Source organism: Symphodus melops (genome assembly GCF_947650265.1).
Source record: "Symphodus melops genome assembly, chromosome: 15".
NCBI lineage: Eukaryota > Metazoa > Chordata > Actinopteri > Labriformes > Labridae > Symphodus > Symphodus melops.
In genome coordinates this window covers 10,139,969-10,147,890 of record NC_136705.1, presented here as the reverse complement: position 1 = coordinate 10,147,890, position 7,922 = coordinate 10,139,969, and the positions used below count along the sequence as shown (strand labels likewise).

Sequence of the window (7,922 nt, the reverse complement as noted above, 5' to 3'; positions counted from 1 at the left end):
TTACAAGTGTTTATACAAGTAATGTTCAGATCCTGTTAGGAGGTATGTCGCCTCAAGGGGCGAGGAGAGTGGAGAAGAGAAGGGGGAAGAAGAGAGGAGAGTGGATTGTACTGTGCTTGAAGAGACTTTACTAAAAGTTATGAGAGAGACCCAGAATGTGTCATTCATTCATTCCTTCCTACACCCACGTCGCTTACACTAACACTATTATTTATTTTTTTTAGATTTGAAATCTGTGTGTGTTCGAGAGATAGAAATAGAGAGGAAGGTGGAGGAAGACAGATAGCAAAAGAGAGAAATAACACTACACTTTCAAATTACGTGCCATGCATATGCCAAATTGCAATTTTGAATGCATATGATACCCCAATCCCTGCCACTAACTTCTTTTACCTTTCAACGTCATGACGTCACCAGTGAAGTAGCATGACAGTACAAGAACGTACATAACTTTCGTCAGGAGTCATGGGGTTACCCATCCCAGAATCCATTCCTTAACCAATCGGGATGTGTTGCAAGTCATTCTGATGGTTACGCTTAGGACAGAGGTCTGGGAGGGGCCAAAGACAACTATTCTAACCTCTCCCAATCCCTTTTACTAACCACAACCAGTCGGGATGTGTTGGAAGTCGTGTCATATGCACGTAAAATTGCAATTTGGTGTATGCATGGCACATAAATTTAAACTGTAATGTTGTGTTATTTGTACACAGATTGACGAGACCGGGTAGGTATGCCTGTGTTTGATGTGGCTCAGTTTAACGGTAAAAAAAATGGTTCTTTGTCTCTGACTGGTTGGCCACCCCTGTGCTATAGGCTTCGTGAACCTCGCACACGTCATCTGCAATATTGTAGTTCATAAAAGATTTCCATGAATTACTCAAAAAACTACACATCAGCCAATGAAAAAAAATGGCAGCAGGATAGCCCAACCTTTCCATTTTACCTCTCAATGGAGCAGTAAGATAGAGGACTTTTCTCTATGAAGGAGAAGGTTCAATGTGGAGTACATTGGCAATTCTGAGCCATGGGGGAGTCTTTAAAACATTCCTTGTACAAAGTGCTGAAATGGTCTGCAACTGCAGCCTTCACCTCAGTTCTCTTGGTCTGCAACAGAAACAATTGATTAGATAACTGGTAATATAGTATATAATAACCAACAATTTGATGGAAAATGCAATATATCATACATTGCCACCAGTCTTTTGTTTTTCCTGTGCTATTCCTTGGCTAGATCCAGCCGTTCCTCCCTCACTCAACACTGCTATTATTACATCATTAATTAGACCTGGAAAGCCTTCAATTCAGTGTGGATCTTATAGGTCAATATCTCTTCTCAATAATGACCTTAAGACCTTTTGTGTAAACTAAGAGATTGAAGCCAATTCTACCAACGATAGTTCATCTGGACTAAAATGGATTTGTGCAGGGGAGGCAGTATCAAAGCCAGGTACAGCAGGGACTCAAAAATGCAGACTCAAAAGCAAGATTCCAGAAAGGGCAAAGTTTAATTCAGTCCAGGTCGGTACACAGATAAGCAGTCCAAAAAAGCAAACAATCCAGAAGGGGCAGGCAGAAAGCAGAACGAGAGGCAGAATCAAACATACTAGAAAAACTCACGTGGAAAACGCTACAAACTGGCAACAGGAGGAAGGAAACACAGGGATATATGTACAGATAATTAAGGGAATAACGAGACACAGGTGAGGGTAATCAGGGCGGAGCTGACACACAAGGCAGGAACATGAGGAGCAGGATCTGGAAGACAGGAACAGGAATAATAATAAAACAGGAACAGACAACACTAAATAAATGAATAGAAACAAATGAACAAACATCACTCAAGTAACTTTACGGATTGTATCAGTACCCCCTCCTCTAGGGACAGCACCAGACGGCCCAGGCTGTTCCGGATGATGACGATGGTAGTCATGGATAAGGGAGGGGTCACAAATATTACTTGCAGAAACCCAGGATCGTTCTTCGGGACCGTACCCCTCCCAATCGACCAAACACTGCCGCCTTCGTTCTCGACGACACATCCCCAACAGTCTATTTAGTGGCAGGGACCAACATACTCTCCTTTAGAGGTTTGACCTGAGAAACATGGAAAGTAGGATGAATCCTCATTGTACAAGGGAGTTGAAGCCGGACAGCCACGGGGTTGATCACCTTGGATACTGGGAATGGACCGATGAAGCATGGAGTCAACTTCCGGGACTCCACTCGAAGAGGTAAATCTTGTGTGGACAGCCATACCTTCTGTCCAGGTGAGTAGGTAGGAGCAGGGGTTCTTCTGCAGTCAGCAGCTCTCTTGTAGCGGGCAGAGGAGCGGAGTAGCATCTGTCTGGCCCCCATCCAAATCTTCTGGCAGCAACGAATGAGGGCATGGGCCAAAGGAACATTAGACTCCACCTCCAATGCAGGGAACAGAGGGCGTTGATACCCATACATGCACTGAAATGGCGAGAGACCTGAGGACGAGCAAGGGAGAATATTGTGAGCATAATCTACCCAGATGAGGCGTTTGCTCCAGGTGGAGGGGTTCTCGGCCACCAGACAGCGTAGTCCAGTCTCCAGCTCCTGATTAAGACGTTCCGACTGACCATTATATTGCGGTTGGTAGCCGGAAGACAGACTAACAGTGGCTCTCAGCAAAAAGCAGAACTAGAATTTTGACACAAACTGTGGCCCCCGGTCCGACACTACATCCTTGGGAAATCCATGGAGACGAAAAATGCGAGATAACATAACCTCCACCGTTCCCTTGGCGGAGGACAATTTAGGTAGAGGAATAAAGTGAACCATTTTGGAAAATCTGTCTACCAGTTAGGACTGTGGTGTTACCTTCAGATTGGGGCAGTCCAATGACAAAATCCAGAGAAATGTCAGACCAGGGGCGCAGAGGAACTGGTAGATGACCAGAAGGAGCCTGTCTGGAGGGCTTACTGCAGGCACATACAACAGTGTAATGGGGAGGGCTATGGAGACGTGAGAAATATACTGAGAATTGACCAGAAAATTATTATTGATAAATAGAGCGGAATGACCGGAGAGTGAGAACACACTGTTGACAAGGAGGACAGAGAATAGAGCAGCTTAATTAAAATTTATTACAAAGATAATAATAAAAACAGGATTAAAAAAAATGCCCACAATAAAAATAATTATGCTAAAAGTCCATAAAAAAGTGGGCTAAAATTTTTTAAAAATGGCACCGTCCACTTAAAGTGCGAGGTGCGGCCTCCTCCTCCAGGGCAGTAGATCTCTCTCTGGTGACACGCACCGGGTCACCTTGAAATGCAAAGCATTTATGCCAGCACGGGGGTACGAGACTATCAAGGCCTTAGGCTTCAGTGGTGGAGTGTCGCTACAATACTTACACTCAAGGCAGAGTTTCCTCTGCCCCTGCGTGTCTTAGGCTTCACAACACTCCTTCACTCAGTCCCAATCCCTCCTGTCTGGCTCCCGTCCTCTGCAATCGGCAGTCAAACGTCGTAAACAACTTTTATCCGACAAGTGCTACTACTTTCCCAAAGGGTACTCACATGGAAGGCAGAGTCCTCCTCTGCCCCTGCGTGTATATCGCCTTGCAGCACTTGCGGTCTCAGCGTGCGTGGTCTCCAATGCGTGTGCCGTCCTGCACTTCTAAGCCTTGTAGTGGTGTTGCGTGGCTTTTCCTCTTCCTGCTCCTTCGGTTATTTTTCCATCTCTGCGTTTGTTGCTCCCGTCTCTTTTGTTTGCGTTCGTTCGCGCCAAACACAGGTGCACTGATTTCAAGGTCTCAGGGATTGGGGCAAGGTCATGTGATGAGTCAGCTGATAAAAGCATGTGAGCAAGTTCTTAGAATATAAATAAAGGTAAAGAAATGGCAGGAAATCCGAGCTGTATGTATGTACCCAGTGGATGATCTGAGAGCAGAGAGGTACTGGGACAAACAACGGGTAAGGGGGGCAACCAGATGGTGTCTGTATGCCAACAATAGCATCTTTTACTTTCTTCTCAACTGCCCAAGTAACAGCCCCCAAGAAGCAGGAAGTTGGAAGAATAGAGGTGGGTCTTAAGGACAGAATCAGAGTCAAACTGTCAAGAAACTGCATCAGGTTTAATGTTTTTTGAGCCAAGATGATCGGATAGAACAAAATTAAATCGAGTATAAAAGAGAGCCCATCTGGCTTGCCTGGAGTTGAGACGTTTGGCAGTCTTGATGTTTTCCAGGTTTTTGTGATCCGTCCAAACTAGAAACGGTTGCTCTGCCCCCTCCAGTCAGTGCCTCCACTCCTCCAGTGCCACCTTAACAGCCAAAAGTTCACGATTTCCCCTAGTTTCTTCCTGCTGCAGAGAGCTTCCTGGAGAGGAAGGCGCAAGGGTGGAGCTTGCCATCAGCAGGAGAGCGTTGAGAACAGGACAGCTCCAATGCCCACATCTGAAGCATCCACCTCTAACACAAACTGAAGCATAGGGTCAGAATGGGAGCAGAGGTAACACTTTTCTTAAGCTTGAAGAAAGCAGAGTCAGCTTGGGGATTCCACTGGAACTTGACATTAGGAGAGGTCAGTTTATGCAATGGCGCAGCTATCTGGCTGAAATTTCTTCTAAATCTCCTATAGAAGTAAGCAAAGCCTAGGAATCCCTGAGCTAACTTACGGCTGTTGGGTGTAGGCCAATTTGCAACTGCACTGACCTTACACGGGTCCATTTGAATGCCAGCAGGTGACACCACAAAACCTAGAAAAGACACGGTGGTGATGTAAAACTCTCTGCCTTCACGAAGAGATAGCTCTGAAGCAGCCGCTTCAGGACTTGTCGAACATGCTGAATGTGGGTGTTCTCATCAGGAGAGAAGATCAAAATATCATCCAGATACATATACACAAAGAAGTTCAACATATCACCAAGAACCTCATTCACTAGAGCCTGGAAAACAGCAGGAGCATTATTCAGTCCGAATTGGCATCACCAAATACTTATAGTGACCACTGGGAGTATTAAAAGCAGTCTTACCCTCGTCCCCCTCCCTTATACTCACCAAATGGTAAGCATTTCTCATGTCAAGTTTCGTAAAAATCTTGGCACCTTTTAACAGTTTTAAATGCTGAGGAAATGAGAAGAAGGAGGGTACTTGTTCTTAGGTTTGGTATTGGGGGTAAGTTTCTCAGATGGGTGCAGCTTCTTTAATCTAACCCACAAGCTGAGATTTTAACTGGGTTTAAATAAACTCCATTTAAGATAAATCTGGGAACAAAACAGAGTTTTCCCATCTTCTCTTTTTTTCACTCTAGATATTGAGCCACTAGCCATATTTATTCGAAAACTAACTAATATATCAGGAATAAAACTAGGAGATGTTGAACATCCGATTGCCCTGTATGCAGAAGATGTAATTTTGTTTTGCTCAAACCTGCAAACAAACTATACACGCATTACTTGGCTTGTTACAAATGTTTGGTACATTTTCAGAATACAAAATGAATTGTAATAAATCTGTAATAATGTTTTTGGCTGAAAATGAAAGGCGTCACCCTTCATTTTCAGTCCCATTTGTGGTACCAAAACAAGAATTGTATTACCAAAATGATTTACCTTCTATCAGTAGAATTATACAAGTAAATTATAACCCCTTATGGGGGCGCTGGTGGCGCAGTGTTTAGTGCGCGCATCCCCATGTATGGAGGCTATAGTCCTCAACGTGGGCTTGACTCCGGCCTGTGGCCTCTTTCCCGCATGTCACTACCCTCTCTCTCTCCCTGATTTCCGACTCTGTCACCCATCTAATAAAGGCATAAAAATAATCTAAAATTACAACCCCTTACTAAGGCATTTGTAGAGCATATAAAAAGGTGGAATAAGCTACCTATATCCTTGATTGGGCACATAAACATTTTAAAAATGACAATTTTGCCTAAATTTCTGTAACTCTTCCAAGCGATACCTCTTTCTCCACAACCTTCTTTTTTCTCGTGTTTTCTAAAAACCTTCTCCAATTTTATCTGCAACAACAAATGTCCAAGACTTAGGCTTTCCTTGTTATATTTGCCTTATGATAGAGGTGGATTGTAGTTTCAAATATTTTTTATTAGAAGCAAAGAACAAAACACGTGTGCAGGCCAGACAAGACTTATGCTTCATTTTTGTTTTACAGTGCTCCATAGAAGCCAACAGAAATAACTAAAAAACAAACAGTAAGTTAAATGAATGGATGAATGTAAGATCAAACAAACAAAGAAAAAAAAACCCATCTGTTATGTTTAGAATAATGTGGAACCAAATGCACAAGACAGAAACCGAAAATGAAACGAAGGAACAATTTATTGTAACACGGGTGATAATGAATACAAGTAATATAAGTGACTTTAAGGTGTAACATGAAATCTAAGTGACTCGAAATGTGTACAAGTATTTAAATGTGACAATCAACTATGTGTACAAGCAAACAATGTGACACTCAACTATGTGTACATGAAAATCTAAGTGACTCTAAATGTGCAACAACAAACTATGTGACACGAGGTGTACAAAGGCACGCGTGAAGAAGCCAGATGGGACGAACAAGACGACGAAGGACACGGGGGCAGGAACGCAGGACTGGGAACACTAAGAGGGAAGAGAACACGGAGGTTAATAAACACGACAGAGAATCACACAAGAATATCACTGGAGCACTGAAAACACTGGAGAACATGGAGAGCTACTGACCACAATGGAACAACAATAATCTGGCGCTGGCCTCCTGGCAGGAGCCAGCTTAAGTAACCCGGTGATTGGATGAGCCACACCTGTGGACACTGATTGAACAATTAGGGCAACACAGAGGGAGTGACAGACAGGGAAACAAAACACACACGTGGGGAAGAGATACAAATAACCCAAAACATGACACCATCAGCAAAAAAAAGAGAGGCAAAGTGAAATTAAGAATAAACAGCAAAATACACAAATAAATAAATAAACAATCCGTTGTACTTCAAAGTGATCTTGCTGCCTTAAAAACAAAATACCAACACAAAAATCAAAAACCCTCCCCACACCTCCCTTCCCTGACTGCTAAATTAAATATCCCCAAGATAGGAAAGTAGAGGTTGCCAGATTTGTTCAAAAGCATTCATATTGCCATTAATGGCATATCTTATTTTTTCAAGGTGCAGTGTATTTGTAATCTCTGTGAGCCACATTTTTAATACAGGAGTATCTTTACCCTTCCAAAGCTGCAGGATAAGTTTCTTTGCAATGACTAGTGCATACGATATAAAGCTTTTTTGAGCACATTGTAGGTCCTTTGTTTCTTTGGAAGTCCCAAAAATAATCACTGTTGGACTTGGGTCAATCCTAACTTTCAGAACATTCGACAGATAGGTAAAAATGTCACACCAAAAACCTTGAAGCTTTGGACAAAGTACAAAACTATGTAGCAAACTGCCACTTTGTACCATGCATTTTTCACAAAGGGGTGAGCAATCTGGATAGATTTTGTACACAAAGTCAAAGTGAGAGATGATGTGAAACCTGTGCAACAAAAGTTAAGGCGGTTACCTTTCTCAGTCAGAGATGCTGTTTCTGCAGAATTAAAGCACCTGCTGGATGCTGACATCATCGAGAGGATTGATGCATCTCCCTGAGTGTCCCCAATTGTGGTGACCCAACGCAAGAACTCAGCAAGAATACGGATGTGTACTGATCTCAGAGAGCCCAACAAAGCTGTAGTGACTGATTGTTACCCTATTCCACGCAATGAGGAGCTCTTTTCAGAGCTCAGAGGAGCATCTGTGTTCTCAACCATTGACCTTGCAAATGCTTACTATCAGGTTCCTCTGCATGAGGACAGTAGAGACCTGACTGATTTTATAACACATGAAGGGCTCTTCAGATATAAGCGAGTTTGTTTTGGGCTAGCATCAGCGCCGTCAGCATTTCAGAAAATGATG

The 7,922-nt window shown here is 43.1% G+C and overlaps 2 long non-coding RNA genes across 2 annotated transcripts; both read right to left on the bottom strand.

The window, feature by feature from the left end:
• Positions 1 to 6,054: 6,054 nt before the first annotated feature.
• LOC306835576 lies at positions 6,055 to 7,440 on the bottom strand. The gene is made up of 2 exons (XR_013780667.1): positions 6,874 to 7,440; positions 6,055 to 6,239 (listed from the first exon to the last, which is right to left on the bottom strand). It is a non-coding gene; the product is annotated as an uncharacterized lncRNA (long non-coding RNA).
• Positions 6,287 to 6,824, bottom strand: LOC306836286. Its single transcript, XR_013780755.1, has 2 exons — positions 6,697 to 6,824; positions 6,287 to 6,594 (listed from the first exon to the last, which is right to left on the bottom strand). It is a non-coding gene; the product is annotated as an uncharacterized lncRNA (long non-coding RNA).
• Positions 7,441 to 7,922: the final 482 nt, after the last annotated feature.